This window comes from Benincasa hispida, chromosome 5 (assembly GCF_027475165.1).
Source record: "Benincasa hispida cultivar pf3 chromosome 5, pf3_genome.v1.1, whole genome shotgun sequence".
NCBI lineage: Eukaryota > Viridiplantae > Streptophyta > Magnoliopsida > Cucurbitales > Cucurbitaceae > Benincasa > Benincasa hispida.
In genome coordinates this window covers 49,761,689-49,781,439 of record NC_143482.1, presented here as the reverse complement: position 1 = coordinate 49,781,439, position 19,751 = coordinate 49,761,689, and the positions used below count along the sequence as shown (strand labels likewise).

At 32.3% G+C, this 19,751-nt stretch overlaps 1 pseudogene across 2 annotated transcripts; it reads right to left on the bottom strand.

The window, feature by feature from the left end:
* Window positions 1–5,061: 5,061 nt before the first annotated feature.
* LOC120077635 (transcription factor RADIALIS pseudogene) lies at window positions 5,062–6,673 on the bottom strand (annotated as a pseudogene). 2 transcript variants are annotated; one of them, XR_016529528.1, is made up of 2 exons: window positions 6,336–6,670; window positions 5,062–5,227 (listed from the first exon to the last, which is right to left on the bottom strand). The product of XR_016529528.1 is annotated as a transcription factor RADIALIS pseudogene, transcript variant X1 (transcript). The 2 variants fall into 2 exon arrangements; XR_016529529.1 differs by lacking the exon at window positions 5,062–5,227 and adding an exon at window positions 5,871–6,010 and having other exon boundaries at window positions 6,336–6,673.
* Window positions 6,674–19,751: the final 13,078 nt, after the last annotated feature.

Below are 19,751 nucleotides of genomic sequence, written 5' to 3'. Positions count from 1 at the left end.
GGAATCAGCCCATAGTATTATATGCACAAGATTCAATTGGAAAAAGGGAAGACTTGATCAATTAAACCTCAACGCAAGCTAAATCTTATCATGAAAGAAGTGGTAAAGAAGGAAATTATAAAATGGCTCGACGTAGGGTGATCTACCTCATTTCTGATAGTAGCTAGGTGAGCTCAGTCCAATGTATCCCCAAGAGATGAGGCACTACTATGATAGTCAATAGCAACAATGAATTCATCTCATCCAGAACTGTCACGAGATGATGCATATGCATTAACTATAGAAAGCTTAATGCATCGACCAAGAAAGTCCATTTTCCCCTTCTTTTATGGATCAAATGCTCGACCTACTGGTTGGTAAAGATTTTTACTACTTCCTAGATGAATACTCTATTTACAATGAAATCCTTATCGCTCCGTAAGACCAAGAGATAACAACTTTCACATGCCCTTTTGGGACATTTACATTCTGACGCATACCCTTCGGGTTGTGGAATGCACCGGGAACACTCCAAATGTGCATGATGGAAATTTTTTCATACATCCTTGAGCAATCTATTGAAGTCCATACTGGAAAATATTGTCAACGCATGTAGGAAAGATTAGGCACAAAAGCTCGATGAAGCTCTTTGGGCGTACAGGACTGCCTACAAAATGCCTATAGCTATGTCACTTTACTCTTTGATATTTCGTAAAGCCTGTCATTTACCTTTGGAGTTAAAGCACAGGGTATTCCGGGTAGTAAAAAAGTTGAACATGAATTTGGATGATGCAGAAGAAAATCATAAGCTGCAACTCAACGAACTTGATGAGTGGCACAATGCCTATGTGAATGCATGGGTATCTCTTTAGGGATGATTTTGAAGAAGTTGAAGGTCTCATGGACATCAAACTTACCAGGCATTTGGTTTGTGGCTTGCCTAACCAATTGTCTTTGTTTCCCAAGCCTAAGGCAACAAGATCTCAATCTTCCAAATGCACAGCAAAAAGGAGAAGCATCGAGGTCTCTAATAATGAACTCAACAATAAGCCTCAATAGAAGAACAAGAATATGAGCATGAGCTGGCGTTGGAGCATGAAAAGACCAACTTATTAGACATGAACATGTCTCTTCCTGCCTTGAATTTGCCATCACCAGTTGATGACCTACTTGATCTAACGCATCAAGATGTAATGCATGTGGATCAAATTGGTGAGACTCATAGCCCTCGCTTTTCCCCTCTAAGCTCACCAATAATTCCTACCTCTGTATTTCCTACTACCATTTATAAACCAACTAGGTTAGGTACAAGCAACGCCCAACATACGGAAGACGTAGTTGGGAAAATGCAAGACAACCAACCTATTCTAACCAACGCAACTACCCCTCCAACACGTCAAGCCAACATGGATGAACTTAAAGAATTCATCTAAGCCCAAGTTAGACCCCTGGCCGCATCCATGGAAGTTCTTCACTTACAGCTGGTAACAATGCAACGCTAAAATATGGCTTTAAGGGACTACATGCGCCAACGGATGCAGTGAAGCCAGGACCAGTTTAACTTCATAGCTCAATATATCAACCAGATCCTGATGGGAATGTTCGTGTTGCCCCCTCTGTCGGCACACTTAGTCAATCACTATGATTCATGGATGAAGACCTTACACCTGAACACAGGGACGATGTGCCATTATCGTAGTTGGGGGTGTTAACTTGTAATTTTTTTGGTTCATCTATCTATTTTTTGTATGCGTTTTGATTAATTTTGAAATCCCATGTAATCCTCTTTGAAGTATTGAATGCAAAATTATAAATTTTAATCATTTCTCTTTTCTTTCTGATTTCTAGAATTTGGGGGTAGGGAAGGTCCGAGTTGATGTGTCCTCTTGTGTTTAAAAAACCAACTTTAATTTTATCCTAACAAAGTCTACAATATTATTATTAATATACATATATTTAAATGTATAATTTATACACAAAAGTCGGGACGTGATGGGAACATGGGGAGGGGTCGGGGAATGTATTCCCCATCCTTGGCCTCGAATTGCAAACGAAAAAAAAAAATTCTCCACTCTCTCCCTCATTCCCCGTGTATTCGGAAATTCCCCATCTTGGGATCCGTCCCATAAATTTTTTGGACATCTCTAGTTAGACACTCATCTAGAGCGACAACCAACAACGAACATCGATAGGGGTGGTAGTGGCACAACGACTGACTGTAGCAAGAGGCTAAAGGAAATGATAAAGTGAAAGAGAATAGAGGGAAAAAGATTGATTGGAGAGGAGGGACTTGCACCTTCTCCCATGTCTCCTCAATTTCTCTCTTTTCCAATTCCTCACTCTTTTTTAATTAAAAAGTAATTAAAAAAAAAAAAAGAACAATGAGGTTGGGTTTTAAAACCAAGATTTGAAGAGTAGTGAATCATATTCACAAGTGTCTCAATACCAATGAATCAATTATTGTCGAGTTTTATAATTGAAATGAAATGTTAAATATAAATACCATATAGAAACGAAATTGAAAGAAACAAGAATGATTATTAAATAAGTTTGTTTATAAAAAAAATACAGAAACAATATGAAACAATATCATGATTTTTATTTATTTGTTTGTTTTATTTTTTATACGACTTTAAAAGTATGAAGTCTATCAATAATCAATTTCTATCACTAATAGTGATATCAAACATATGTAATATCACATAGAAACGAAATTGAAAGAAATACCACATAGAAACGAAATTGAAAGAAACTACTTTAATTAGTTTCTCAATATTTGCTTTTTTCTTATATATATTTTTTTAATTTATAAATAAAAAACAAGAATGATTATTAAATAAGTCTGTTTATCCAAAAATACAAAAACAATATCAAACGATATCATGAATTTTATTTATTTGTTTGTTTTATTTTTTATAGGACTTTAAAAGTATGAAGTCTATCAATAATTAATTTCTATCACTAATAGTGATATCAACATATGTAATATCATTGATGGACTAAGATTGTTATAGTCTATGGGTGATAAGTATCTATCAATAATAAACTACTCTAATAAGTGATAGAAGTTTATGACTCTTAAACTTTTGTCAACTAATGTTATTCATAAGTAAATATTTGTTCGGTAACATTTTGGGTCGAGTAAATAATAAACATTGGTATAGAAGAGTTAGTTGGGATGATTGTAACTAGAATGTAATTAGATACTCCATATTAAACTAAAAGTCTAAAAGTATACAATCTATTAGTATTCATCACTAATAAACTTCTACTATTATAACATATATAATAATAGAAATTGTTAGATGATAGCTATTGAGATACTTTATATTAGCCACTTAAGGACTCTACCATTAATTGAAGGATTCACCGACTATCACTCTTGTCTTTAGATGTTAGAAAAGAATTCACTAAAGCTCTTTTTAAAATACGAAAATCTGTATGTTGAAATTTTAGCATTTAAAATACAATGATATTGGTGATATCAGTGACATAACGTAGGTAGATATAGTTTTTCATCCCTGATATAGCTTAATCTTTCAAAGTTGATGATTTACTTTCAAAATTGATAACCAATTATAGAAGGTTATCAATAATAGTTATTGATATTCTTCAGTGTTAATATTTCAAAGTTGATTTCAATCGATAAAATTCTATCAGTGATAGCTATTGAAAGACCCTATTAATGATAACCATTGATAGAAGCTACCAATGATAGTCGCTGATAAAAACTATCATTGATAGCCGCACGAAATACCAGTGAGCGAAAATCATTGGGCTTTTTAGTCTTTCCTAATTTTTGGACCTATTTTTGTGCTATATTTGAATATTTTATCCTTGTGTTACATATAGTATTATTTTGGACCTGATTGTCACCATTTAGACTCTTTAGCCCAACTTCAACCCGAAAAGCATCCCACGCGACTTCCAACGTATCCAAAAATTGATATTTTCCTTCCATTCATACCTACACAACAACCAAAAAAAAAAAAATGGAATCGCAATAAATTAGAGGCAGTTGCAAATACAGTAATCAGACCTAAGGTATTAGATATAACCTAACGTAAAAAAGTTAGAAATATGGTAGAATTTAGATAGTCTATCAGCAATAGATGATATTGTTTGTAAGACTCTATCAGTGATGGACCATATCGGTGGTAAGAGTCTATCAACGATAGAAGTCTATCACTAATAGACTTTGCTATAATAGCAATTTTTTAAAACAATGTTATACACTTGGTTATTATTCCTAAAAATTCTATCAATTGCAATTACCCAATAAAAGAAAATGATAAAAATCCAATAACTCAAAGCTTTCATAAATTAAACTCGTGTAAAACTCGGGGTGTTATATATATTATGCAATATTATTCAATCAACTCGTTTATCCTCTAAAGCTCCATATATTTGTGTGTGTATGCTTCATCTTACCTAATCTAGCAACATTCAAGTCGGAGAAGTTTTATATAGACCGAAGACTCACTAGGTCACTAATGACTCGAAGTCCTTCAATTCATAAAAGATAATACACCACATTTAGAAAAAAGAGGTAGGGAGATTCGAACTAGAGACCACTTTGTTATTAACATATTCATATGTGTGTTGAGTTAGGCTCACTTTGACATTTACCACTAACTGCAATTGAAATTTTCAACAAAAATCTCTCCCCCAAACTTATTAATTTATTTATTGATTTGAAAAAATTGGACTATAATATTAACACATCTACTATAGGAATTGGAATACTTATCTACTAGTATGAGTGTTTTTTTTTTTTTTACAATAGGTGGGGTTGGGAAATCAAACCTGTGACTTCCAGATTCACAATACAAGTACTATACGACTTGAGCTATGTATGTTCATTTCGATATCTACTACTATCGTGGTTGATCTATGACTATTTAGTAAAAAACATCACTTATAGTCCACTCTTACACACAAATGATTTTTTCTTTTCTTTTTTTTTTTAAAAAAAAATCACAACTCTACAGCTTTTAACACAAGAATAGCAACTGACAAGCACATGTTAAATAACATTAGTAATGAGAAAAAAAAAAATTGAAGATGGATGGTTCTAAAACGAAACAGAAAAGCAATAATATTTTATTATATTCCATTGAAAAATTTCAATTACATTTAAAATGGACACAAAAAAGCAAAAAACAAAATGGTTCTTTCTTTTTTTATTTTAAATTTATTCTTCAAGCACTGCAGGAGCTGGCTCATTCCAATTTCATGTTTCTCCATCCTGAGAAAAACAAAGGAAAAAGAGAAATATTATGTTAAAGTCAAACTTAATGAATTTTTAATGATAAATATATATGTAGAATAAGATGCTTGATTTGATATGATATTATTCCGCTATATAAAAAATGCAGTTTTTGTTGGATTTGAAGAGCCAAATTCTGAGGGTTTTTACTTCTGCTTTAATTTCAAAAACCACAAGACAAAAAAAATTGTGCTTTATTTTGAAAAGTTCACAATTGGATGAGTTATTGTCGAAACTTGCAACCCATTAGTTTACAAGCCCATGAATAATCTCAGTTAAATGACAAATCTGGTCCTTTTATTAGGAAGAAATTAGAGCGCTCCATAAAACTCTCATGAAGAGTCTGATATAATTACTATTTAGGAGGGTTTTATCAAATCGTAAGAACAAATTTTAATGTTTAAATCACATCTACTAAGTTCTAACTTTTTACATCTCAAAATTGAGAATGTTTTAGGTGAAGGAAATAGAAAGAGAGGATTTCAAATCATAATATCATACAAAAAGTGATTATGAAATATTTCATTTTTTAAGCATTTGAAAAATAATTTTGAACCCAAACCTAAATTTAATGAAATCTTAGGCTTTATTATTCCAAAGTCGATCACTTCTAAACATATTACCTCTTCTCAGTCATCTTGAGCTTGGATATGCAATAATATGCTCAACCTACTTTTCTTTCAGAGAAAGATACGAGGGGACCGAAGTAGATCAGTAGGTACATCGAAATATCTCAACTAGATTGACACCTTCTTAGCATCCCTACCATGCAATATGCTCAACTTACTAAAAATTTATATTAAAACTCCACAAATATAAAAATGTTGGAATGTCTTGAATCTGATATTTGAATTATTATCTCTAATTAAAAACTGTTATCCCTTTATCCATGGATGTAACTAACACACTATTAGTAAACTACTTAAATTTGTGTGTCGATTTCCTATTACTTTACATTTTTTGTTCATCAATATTGTATTGATTAAATGGTAAATTTATTGTAACCTATCAACTTAAACTTCCGGATTCAATTCATCTTCGAAAAGAAAAATATTTTAAGTTCAGTAGTGATTCAACATTATATTACCTCGCATTTCATCTACGGTCAAGGACTCGATCTAGTAGAGCTTCGATAAGGAAAAGGAATTTCACCAGACTCAATATGCTTAACATCCTCCACAAGAAGTTGATAATGCCTCTTCACTTCTTCTTCAGTTTTTCCACCAATGGCTTTTGCAACATTCACCCATCTCTCAGGTGTGTCTTTATCATAAACAGCCAAAGCTTTCTCAAAGGCTTTGTTTTGCTTTGTAGTCCATGAAGTGCTTGGTCCATGAGCAGTCATGGAAGCCATTGACAAAATAAAAAGGAAGCTCAAAAGTCTATTTTGCAAGGTGAAAAGAATTAAATGTATGAGCCAAAGACCAGGCTGTGGGTGCTCTTTTTATAGGCAGGAAAGGCTGAGAATATCTTTTGCCATTTGCTAGAGAATTTTAATGATTTGTGTCCTTTGAAACCACAAAATTTAGTTTTATAACAAAAGACACATAACAATTGGGGATGGAGAGAGAATCAGAATCTCTTATGGGAGTTTTTGTTTCTCCTCTTTGAAGCGTTTGTGTTTAAGAGATGTTTGAACTTTCAATTTTTTGTCGAAAGATCATTAAAATTTTCAAATATTATTTGTCATAGACTCTTATCCTATTCGATATTTATTCTGAAATTCATGAATTTACTGGACACAAAGTTGAAGGACAAGAATTACATTAGATATAAATTTTCAATTTATATTTAATAGATAAATTAATTTTTAAATATTTCAAATATGTCTTGAGGAATACCTATTAGATAATTTTAAAGTTTATGGATATTAGTAGATACAAAATTTAAAGGGTATGGATCTATTAGATATTTAAAATATTCCAAAATCAAATAGACACAAACCTCAAAATATAGGCATATATACTTATGATTTAACTTTTGTTTTTAAGAAATAATTAATTATTTGACATTTTGAAGAAAAACATGAAACTTAAAGTGTGTTTGGAATATATTTTTAAGTGTTTAATTTAAAAAATAAATCATTTTGGGAAGAAATTTGATTGTTTGACAACCACTCAAAATAAATTTTCAAATATATTTTAATTAGTGTATATTAAAAGTGTTTAAATAAAAATGATTTTTTTTTTTAAAAAAAAACTATTTTCTAGAAATTCGGACTAACAACTTTAAACTCATAAAATTAACATGCTATATGAATATGTTGTTGTTTAGTTTATTCTATAATTTTATGAAAAATAATAGAAAAATAAAAATGAGAGTATCAACCAAAATGATATACTTCATAATATGAATTTAAAAAACTCTTGGGAATGTTTGGGGGCCCAACATGAGATGGTATATCCCCACATTCTATATCATCTCAATGTTTGGAGACCTATTATCCTATATTTTAATTGTTTATGGGCCTATTTTCGGAACTTGTTTTGTATCTCACCGTCATTTTCCTTCCATGTATCGTATATCATCTCAATGTTTGAACATACTCGATCAGAACTCTCCAGATATCAGAACTTCCCATAAACATTTAAATGAGCTAAAGTGACAAGAATATAAACATTTAATTTAGTAGAAGAATAAAAGAATATATATGCCCAGAAAATAAAAGGACCAAACTTTCAGGAGCAATAGGTTACCCTAAATATCTATTGGAATAATATATAGGTGTAGCTTGGGGGAAACAAAGGAATAAAGGATCATAAAAGCTATGGTTGTCCTTCCATTGTTTTACTGCTAGCTCCAACTTGAGCTCAAAGCATATGGCAGAATAACCTTTGCCACACTTGAATTTAGTCTATTCCAACTCCAAGGAACACTAAAATCCAACACACTTGTGGAACATATTTAGCATTGTAAAATGTTTATGTGGTTAGCAATTGTAGCACATATGTTGTCAATCTGACCGTATCACAGTAGATAAAGTCGTGGAAGATTCCACATTAATAAGATGAAGAGACTTCACGGTTTTATAAAATACATATACGTTACTTCTATCATTATTAATTAGTTTTGAGATAGAATTGTTTTTATCTAATATTGTATCATAGCTCATGAAACAGTCCAAATGGACATTCGATCTAAAAAAAATATATTATTAGAACGAGGGTTACCAATCTTCTCATACCAATTGATTTTCATATGGAACTTCATATTTATTTAATAGAAGGCATCATTTGTGATCCCGAAAAGTTGATGGTTTGATTGTTCCTTCTAAACATAAAAATAAGTTGCAGGGCATAGGTAAATCCCAATTAATTAAGTTAAACTGAAGAAGTCTGGTCCAAATATTTGTTATCATAATCGACTACTTTAAATCAAAGCATACAACATTTTAAATGATACTAGAATTAGTTCAAGCTATTACACTTCAAAAATGAACAAAGCTCAGCCGGCATAAAATTTGTACTATTTACCTCGAAGCCACATGATCGGTTTCCAACAAATAACCATATTAGACTATACTAAATTATATTAAAGGAATAAAATAAGTGATTCGTATTGGAACATATCCTATTCTTTTAGGCTATGTTTACCCCACTGGAAATGTAATAAATCAATTGTAATTTGAAAGTGGGTCTTATTTGATTAAGATTGTTATTGTTTCCCTATGTTCCATAATTGTCACAAAATGTGGTGCCCACTTCAAAGTTTGTAATGGAAAAATGAAATCCAATTAAGACGCGAAGGGTGATAATCTAATTGCTATTCAAAATTATGTAGGATCCGCAAGCCAATATCGTTACCGTTACCATTATTCTTATTATTACAATATGAGACATATGAATCTGTCAAATTTACTGTTATCATTATCATTACCGTTCAACTCTAAACAGTAACAATAAATGTGATAGATTCAAGTAAACGTGATAAAAAACAGTCCAATTACTAGGGGTGGACAATGAAACCGCATAAAACAAACCAATTTTCAAAATCGAACCGAACTGAACCAAAATAACGATAAAAACCAAAAAATGTGGTTGGATGTGGTTCGATGAAATTCCAAAATCAATGTAAAAAGAGTTCGATTTGGTTTCAATTTCAAAAACTGCTTATGAAACTGAACAAAATTGTTTTTAATATATATATATATATATATATAATATAAATATAGGTCTCTTAGTTGAACTTTGATGATCTCTCATCTCAGTCCGCCTCCTGTTCCTTCATCTCTCCATCTCTATCGAATTGTCAATCGATCTCCTCTCCCTCCATCTCTTCTCAATCTCCTCTTCCTCCATCTCTCTACCTCTCTCGATCTTCTCTCCCTCCATCTCTTCTGAGTTCCGCTCGTGGCACTGCCTTTTCCAACGCCTAATGGCCACCCACTGTTGCATGTAAGTTTCTCTCTCTCTCTCTCTCATTGCCAGAGCCCTGAAAGCCTACATTGTTGATAAGCCTAGAGTCTAGTTAAAAAAAAATTTGTAAATTACCGAACCATTCCTATCATTACAGAAACGTAGCAATAGTGGTAAGTGCAGGGTCGAATTACAGGAAAGCGAATAATTAATTTGTTTCGTGTTAGATTTGACTGCTGGAAACATAGTAAAAATGGAATTTTGGTTTTGATTTAGGAAGATGCAAAAAAAGTAAATTGCATGGGATATATGGAATGATATGGGACTCGTTTAGTTCTCAGATCAAGTGGCCATTCGATGTAAATTAAGTCATTGTTATATACTAAATAATTAATATTTGAATTACGCATGCATAGCTACTTAATTTGATAAGAACTAATCAATCTTTACAAAGGCTGAAAATCAATTAATCCAAACCAAATCAAGCATCCTAATCCGCAGTTAAGGCTGGAAAGACCGTGCTCTATCTAGCCTACATGCTCCTAGATGCAATTGGGTCCTTGGCAACCATAAAAAACTAGAAACACGTGCATGAAAATCAAGTATTCGACTATGTTGACTAATTGTCAGGAAAGCTATGTTCAAATAATAAATGTATTCTTTAAATATAGACTAATGTACAATGCAACAATTCAAGGTCAGCCTATACACCTAAGCGTGCTCATCTGATCTGTGCTACATGGGTAAATTCAAAGCATGGATGATTACAAGATACATGCGAGCCTGAATTTAACTAGCAAAGACATGCAATTACGATAGGGTTGTCAATCCAATACATAAAAGAAAATCTAAATTAGGGGAGATTAAAGAAAAACAGAATTCTTAATTGAAGCACAAAATTGAACATATAACTCATTAAATTACAAAGAACACTTAGTCCAAGAACTAACAAAAAATACCTCATTGATTAAATTACAAAGAACACTTAGTCCAAGAACTAAAAAAAATTACCTCATTGATTCATAGACAAACCAATGGATACAATCCAATACAAATCCATAATCCAGAAAAGTAAATCTAACCTACGATACTGAAAACATAGAGCAAAAAGAGAAATCAAAGCCTCCCTTGGCCTCCATGAAGAGTTTCGGTGTTTTTACGACCTTCTTCAATACAATTCAGCATGTTTTTGACCTAGGAAAAGAAGATATTTATAGAAAAACTCAAGGCAGCATTGCAATGCAATGGTCAGCGTTGTAACACTCACTCGTGCGCACGCTTCTCCTCCCTCCGTCAAATGTCATAGCGTCGCAACGCTCTAAACAAGTGTTGCAATGTTATGATACTGTCTTATAGCGTTGGGCTTGAAGGTTGCGAGGCATTGTGACGCTAATACTGGGGGTATTTTCGTTATTTCACGTCCTTTGAAGCTTGGATACTTCAAATCTACACCAAATCAATTCAAATTAGTCCCGATCAGCTTCAAATCCCTGATTCTACCTATTCGTTGCTCGTTACTTACAAAATAGAGACATAAACACATAAAATCCACTAACGAGTTCAAATTAAGCTAGGAATAATAGCTCTTTTTTAGAGCTAACACTATTTCTTTTAGTCTTTCTTCTCTACCTCACTCTCTATCTCCACAGGTTATTTTTCTCTCTGTTTTAATTTGTATGTGATTTTTAATTTTTCCTTTTCCCTTCCCTTTGATTCTATCATTGCAATTAGGGCACAAAACCACGGTCTTTATTTTTCAAACGGACATCTCTCCGATCTACTATTTAGGTGTTGAGGTTGATGCCCTAAATCTCAAGGTCTTGTAATTTGTAAATTATATTATACAAACACATTATCTATCTAACAAAATAAGTTGTATTTTATTTGACTTTTAGTTTCATTAACTCAAAACCAATAAACTAAAATCCAAGGTCATTAGATGTAACTTAAACACGTATATGGAGACATACAGGCGGATCATATTTAAGTAATAACCTGAACGGTCTGTAATAGATGGATAGGACTGGGTACCTTATCGTGATCACACTACGGACATGGTCTGCTTTGTAATTTTTATAATTATTGTAAAGTACTACAAATCATCTAATCTTAATCATTTGTGTTAAGACATGTGAGTAGAGGTATCATATATAAAGAGATTGTATAATATCAGACCGTGAAATGAATAGACTCACTTTAGAACATTGTTGCTAGAAGAAACCTACATTTCAATAGGATGACCATAGATGGCTTGATCTTAATCCTTAGTGGATTGTGAACTCCTGCCTACGAGGGAGGGCGGTTCTTTGATCTGCATAGGTAAGAGTCACTAGTTTCGCCAACTCAATATGCCTACCATTTTTGGGATTTTTCTAATTGGGGAGCTGGGAACACAGTTACACCAGAAGAAATTCAGTACTTCCCTATTATTAGGGTAAGTAGATAAATTGCAAACTTCAGGCTGATTTCAGGTCTTGAACAATATGATGCCACACCTTCTATTGGCCCAAGAGGGGTTTGATTATAGTTAGACTATAACTAATTATTCATTAAAGAGGTCAGTGATACTTATGAAGTTAGATGTAACTACAGGGTAAAACTATAATTTTGACCCAACTGTATTTACCATCAATTTGTGAAGGGCCATCGTACATTCGATTAGTTATATCCAATGGATACATAAATATATCAATAGTATGAAGAGTGTAGATGTCGATCTTTAATGGAATGACTAACAGTTAATGAAGGTTGATTACTTTAGTTGATTATTTTAGTTAAAGAGTTCGATTAATTAATCAAGTATCATTGGAGTTTCATTCTATAGGTTCATAAAGTTCATTTGTTAGCTCAATAAAAATTAATGAGCATCAAATTAATTTTGGATTATTTGAATTGTTAAAATTAATTAAAAGAAAGAAATTATATAAGATATAATTAAGATAAGAGGCAATTGGAACTTTAATAAAAAAAATAAATGAAAATTGTGCGTGTGTCCCTAGGTTTTGCTTTTTTGCAAACATGTCAAAAAACTTCCGACTAAAATTCTATTGTTATTTGATTTTTATGTGATTGTTATGTGATTGCTATCTGATTTCTATGTGATTGTTATGTGATTGCTATGTCATTGCCACATCTGCAATTACAAAATAGTTGAAGTCGTGGCTTTGGTTTCTGAATATATATTTATCATATAATTTAATTTCCCATAAGATAATGTATATGATACATTATAACGTAAAGTTTTAATAAGAGAAATAAATATTTGAATGTGATTCATATAAAAATTATAGGTTAAAATTAATATGAATGTGATTCATTTTAATACTATAAGTTAAATGAGAGAATAATCAATTATGAGTTATATTATATATGATATAATATAAATCATAGGTTATATTTTATGTGTGATATAACATATATTTTAATATAATGGTTAATATATATATATATATCAAATTAAAATTCAATTATTTGAATTTTAGAAAATTAAAATGGGGTAAGAGTTATTTTGATAACTCCCTTCAACCCGTTTCTCACTCATTTTTACATGCAACATATCAGAGTGGGGAAGTTGTGTTTATATCTTCATTAGAGTAATTATGCCGTGTGTTACGCTGTAAGGTTGAATGGCCTACGTAGTTGTGCTAGCATCAGCGTTGCTATGCTCACAACGTTGCATACGACATAACGCTACAATTTGGAAAGGGAAAAGCCAGCGTAGCTACATTGCATGCAGTGTAGGGCCACGCTACGACAAGGAAAAAGGCAGTGTAACAATGCTTGTGTAAAGCATCGTTACGCTTCGAAGGTGTTGCACATGCATCAGGAGGTCGTTCACAGGTCATGGTTCGAGTCCCCTAGCAAGCAGTTTCGAGTAGTTTTTCGTTTATTTAATTATTATTTTGTAATAATTAATTATTTTTATTTTTTTCCATTAAATAAATTGATATAAGTATTATATTAATTTAATTAACATTTAAGATGTCAACTTCGATCCAATATTGCTTTTATATTTATTATACATAGGATGTATACTTTATTTTTGTTATATTTCCTAGTATATGCCCTATTGTATAAAATTTCCATTGTAGGATAAAAATTATTTCATGCACCATTTTAATATAAATGTTATTAAGCATGCCCATGCATCATATTAAATATAATTGTTATATTATATAATTCATTGAATTTATAACATGTCCATGCATGATTTATATTATAGTTGTTATAATATATAGTTTGGATGGGGGATTTATGTTATGTATGTTTTCATTACTCTATTATATAAATGTTATATGTAATGTAATGAAAGATGAAGATGCATGAAGCATGACACCACGTTAGAAACATATAATTGTTATATTTTTAATATGTCATTAGATGCATGTATTGGTTTTACTTATCTCATTAAACTTTATAATTGTTATAAGTTAATAAAATTAGAATTAAAATTTATAATTAAGAGTTGCATGCAAATATAGGTTAAATTAATTTTAAATGGTTATTGGAGTAAATAAAAGATTAAATTTATAATATAGTTATCTATAAGGGACCTTTATCTTAGGAAGGTTCTGTCTAGGCTGGGGTATTTAAGCTAACGGAAACAGAACACTCCTACATGGGAACCGACCAGTTGGAAGGTGAATTAAATAAATATATTATAAGTATGCAATGAATGATTAAGGTTTATTGAAGCGTTTAATAAATAAGAATCGTTATTATTAAACTATCCAATATAAGAGTTATATTGGGAAAATTTAACACTCAGTAAAATTAATTAACTAGATTTTTCTAAGTAAATGAATCATATTTTTAAAACACTTAGTGGAAGGAAAATGATGTATATAATACTTCAATTTCTTTTAATGTTTCTCCCTATATTGTTCATGCCGTGAGAAACTATACATGGCCTTGAGGGTCCTTTTGCTTATATTCCCCTACGGATGGCATTTTGTGTAGGTCAATAACAAGGTGAATGGAGAGGGTGCTTAAAATAAGTGGGAGAGGGATGTCTGTCAACACATTCCATGATCTCCTTCATTGGTTCAGTGTAAAGTTTCATGCTCGGCCTTGAGGCACTTTGCTTGTGTCCCCGTACGGATGGTATTTTGTTGGAAATTTTACATTAACTCCATAAATAGATAGGAATTATTTAGTTTTTACCTCAATCAATTTTTTTTAAGGCTTGGCTCATTGGGGCAAAACTATAGAGTTTAAAATGAAGCGTTATAGTTACAAGAAATTGTTAATTTGTCAAGTAAATTAACAATTTCTAGACCGAAAGTGGTGACTAATCATTATAGGAATAAGAGTTATTCTGGTGTAATAATTAGTTGAGATTGTCTCAATTTAGTAAATGGATAACTGATCACCCTATGGTGGCTTTTATCCAGACACACTGAAGAATTATTGTAAAATTAATGTCACATAGGGTACATTAAAATTTTTCTAAATTGATTGGTTTTACATGGGTAATGCTTTAATAACTAATATAAATAATTCTTATGTTTCAACAATTTGCAAAATGACTAGTTCTGCATTGAACTTGTTAAGTGCTAACAAACTAAACAGTGAGAATTATACTAGTTGGAAAAACACTATAAACACTGTACTAATTATTGGTGACCTGAGGTTCGTCCTTCTTAAAAATATCCTAAAAAACCCACTACTGGATCATCTCAAAATATTCAGGATACATAAGAAAGATGGGTCAAAGTAAATGAAAATACCTGAGCGTACATCTTGGCCAACTTGTTTGAAGTTTTGGCCAAGAAGCATGAAACTATGGTCCCCGCAAGATAGATCGTGGATTTGTTGAGGGAGAAGTTTGAACAACCGTCTACCCAACTCCAACACCACGCTCTTAAATTCATCTTTAATGCCTATATGAAAGAAGGGGCATCTATTCGAGACATGTTCTGAACATGATGGTCCACTTTAACATGTCTGAGATGAATGAGTCTATCATCGATGAAGTGAGTCAAGTTAGCTTCATTCTGGAGACTCTGCCTGAGACTTTCCTGCAACTCCATAGTAACATTGTTATGAACAAGCTAGATTACAACTCGACCACCCTTCTTAATAATCTACAGACTTATCAATCCTTGATGAAAGTGAAGGATCAGAAGGGAGAAACAAATGTTACCACTTCCACAAAGAAGTTCCACAAGAGTTCAATCTCTGGAATTGAGTCTGTACCTTCTTCTTTTGACACCAAAAAGTGGAAGAAGAAGAAGGGAGGTTAGAGGAAAGCTAGCCCTACTGTGGTCCAAACGAGGAGAAAGGCGAAGGTTGCCAAGGGAATCTACTTCCATTGCAACCAGGATGAACACTAGAAGAGGAATTGTCCTAAGTATTTGGCAAAAAAGAGAAAGCCAAATATGGTAAATATGATTTATTAGTACTGGATACTTGCATAGTAGAGAATGATGATTTAGCCTGGATAATTGATTCAGGCACCATTAATCATAATTTTTATTCTTTTTAGGGAATCAGTTCTTGGCAGCAGCTCATGACTGGTTAGATGACTATACGTGTTAGAATTGGGCAAGTTGTCTCAACTATAGTACCTAGAGGCCTCTAAGTACTTTTACATAAATCCTATTTATTATTAGATAATGTATATGTTGTTTCTGATTTAAAGAGGAACATGATTTCTGTAAAATGTCTACATGAACTAAACTATTCTATAAATTTCAATGTAAATAAAGTGTTTCTTTACAAGAATGGTGCTTTTATTTGTTTGGAAAACTTAGAAAAAAATCTTTATGTGTTAAGATCGTTAGCATATAAGACCCATCTTAATGCTGAAATATTCGAACTGTAGTAACTCAAAATAAAAGATAAAAAAAAAATTTCCTAAAGAAAATATCCAACTTTGGCACCTAAGATTAGGTCACATAAATCTCAATAGGATCGAAAGATTGATTAAGATTGGTCTTTTAAGCAAGTTAGGAAAAAAAAATCTTTACTAGTATGTGAGTCATACCTTGAAAGCAAAGTGACTAAAAACCTTTTACTGGAAAAGGTCATAGAGCCAAAGAACACTTAGAACTTGTACATCCATACCTCAATGGTCCTATGAATGTTAAGGCAAGAGAAAAGTTTGAATATTTCATCTCTTTGATAAATGATTATTCTAGGTATGGGTATGTTTACCTTGTTTAGCTCTTGAAAAGTTCAAGAAGTACAAGGCTGAAGTTGAGAATACATTAGGTAAAAAAATTAAGACACTTTGAGCTGATCAATTCGGAGAGTATATGGATTTGAGATTCCAAAACTATTCGATAGAACATGGAATTGTGTACCAACTCTTGGCACCTGGTACACCTCAACAAAATGGTATGTCATAAAGAAGAAATAGAACCTTGTTGGACATGGACCATCTATGATGAGTTATGCTCATTTACCTGACTCGTTTTGGGATTATACAGTACAGACTGCAGCTTATATTTTGAAATGTGTTTCATCCAAGAGTGTTTTTTAAACACCTTTAGAATTATGGAACGATCGTAAAGGTAGTTTATGCCATTTCAAAATTTGGGGTTATCCAGTACACGTGCTTAAGGCTAATCCTAAGAAATTGGAACATCGTTCAAAACTATGACTATTTGTAGACTACACTAAAGGAACGAGAAGTGGCTAGTTGATGTCGGTTTATCTAGTAAATGATGAAATGAACACATGTGCGGCAGAAGAAATAAAGGATCTAAAGTACTCTAATTATGTTAATTCAAAAGAATGATCATGAAATTAAATTAAAACAAAGGGATGGAGAATATATAACCTTTGTAATCTTAATTCTTCTCCAAATTCGCTCCAATCTCCTTACAAACGGTTCGTAGACCATCACGAGAGTATTCCTGACTGTTCTTCAATTATAGACTGGGAATGTGGGATCCAGTGAGTGACCATTTTGGATTGGATAAGGGTAAGTAGCTAAGAGAGAATTAGGTTGAGATTTTTCTTAAAAAATCTCATAAAAGTCCACTTTGCCAAGAAAATTAAACATTATAAAACTCTTTTATTTATAGGTCAAATCATTAAATCATGCAAATTTAATTTAATAAGAATTTGACACTCAAATTCCACTAACTCAAAGTGGGATTAGTGTCTTCAAGTGAGATTGACACATAGCAATACAAAAATAAGATTTTCCCACTAAAAAATGTTGGATTTTTCCACTAACCTGGTCAAAACTCTATCTTTGACTCTAAAAATCCAAAGTCAATTATTTGATTTTTTGACCTATCAAAGTCTAAAGTCAACATCTTGACTTAAGTTACAATTTTGACCTAGTTAACAATTTTGACTTTTGTTGCAATTTTGACAAATTTTATTTAATTTCAAAATTAATTCTAATAATTCATTTAAAATTAAATAATTAATTAAACAATTTAATTCATTTAATTTAATATTCAATTATTAAATCCAACACTAATCCCAATCAGTATGAATCCCTATTCATAATCCTGATATTTAAATCTTATTAAAATATCTCCAATTTTCACTTTATATGTTTAGTTCATAATTAAACATTAGGTTAAATATATAGAATATATTCAATACTTTACTCCAAAAATCGAATTGAACAATTTAAACTGGATTGTCACACTGTTCTAAGGTTTAGTCTTATATCAGCTAGTAGGGGAACCTTATGGACCTACAGATCATAGGCTCTAAGGATCCGAAATGAACCGGCTAAATTCTTTAATCCAATTAACCAACATTCACTGGGTCACTCCACTAAAGTCTAATAGTTGCACTCCCTTCACTGTAGATATATTTATGTCCACTCGAGATAACCATAATTAGTAAGTCAACCCTTCATAGGTTGTTCGTAATAACGGCTATGTCAAAAGCTATTTTACCCCCGAGATTACATTTTGCTCCTTAAGTCCCATTGATACTCTAATGAATAATTTGTTTGTGATCCAATCACCAAACCAAATCCCTCCTTAACCAATGAGAGGGTGGAGCCCCTTGTTCAAGACTCGGATTCAGCATTTAAGGGAACAAACTTTCTAGTATCCCTAAAAGTGGGTATGAGTGAATTTCATCTTGTACCCTATGTCCCTAGCTATCTACCCGGTCTTACCGCTAAAATGGGAGGCCTATTAAGCCAATGATGTTGAGCTAATCCTCAACCATGAAAATCTAAGGATAATTATGAATGAATAGAAGTTCATAGTTAGTTTAGGATTAAGGACAAGTTACCTAAGTCATCGCTTTGTAATAGTCAATCTTGAACAGGACGCCCCACTCATATGTCTCCACATGAACGATTCAGGATCACATCGTTTGTATTAAATACAAAGTGGGTCGCATCTGATAGTGTCCTTAAGATAAGGTACCCATCCTTAACCATATACCATTTTGGTTATCTACTCGAACTTGATCTACTTTTATTTCGCTGCAATTCATATATTCAATAACAACTATATTTAATAAATCTCAATAACATCTTTATTGATAACGAAATAAGTTTATTGTTTACAAACCACAAGTTTTAGGACATAAAACCCAACAGTCAGTAACATCCACCTCAATCATTGAGAAAGCCACGACATAGTGGGAGGGTTGTGAACCCATCTACTCATTATATGGGTTTAATAGAAACCCTGATCGTCATAACAGATGGAAATGTTGAGGATTCATTGTTCTATAAATAGACAATGGAAGATGTGGACAAAGATGAATGGTTCAAAGCTATGGATCTCGAGATGGAGTCTATATACTTCGATTCAGTCCAGGATCATGTAGATAAATCTGATAGGATTAAACTTATAGGTTACAAGTGGATCTACAAGAAGAAAAAGGATGCACATGGTAAGGTGTAGTCCTATAAGGCTAGACCGATAGCAAAGTGTTATACCCAGGTTGAGGGAGTTGACTATAAGGAATCTTTCTCACCTGTTACCATGTTAATGTCTATCTGGATACTCAAGGAGTTGACTATTTGGTTCTCAACCTGCTTCTTCCATTCAAGGAATTTCCCAAAGGCCCCATCCTTCCGTTTCAGTGGATACATCCACACCTTCCTTTAAAAATCATCAATAATTGACATGAAGCATCTCGAACCTTCCATAAAAGGCACCTTAGTGAAGGAAATTAGACTTGAGGATTTCCATGAGCAGCGGAATGATTGT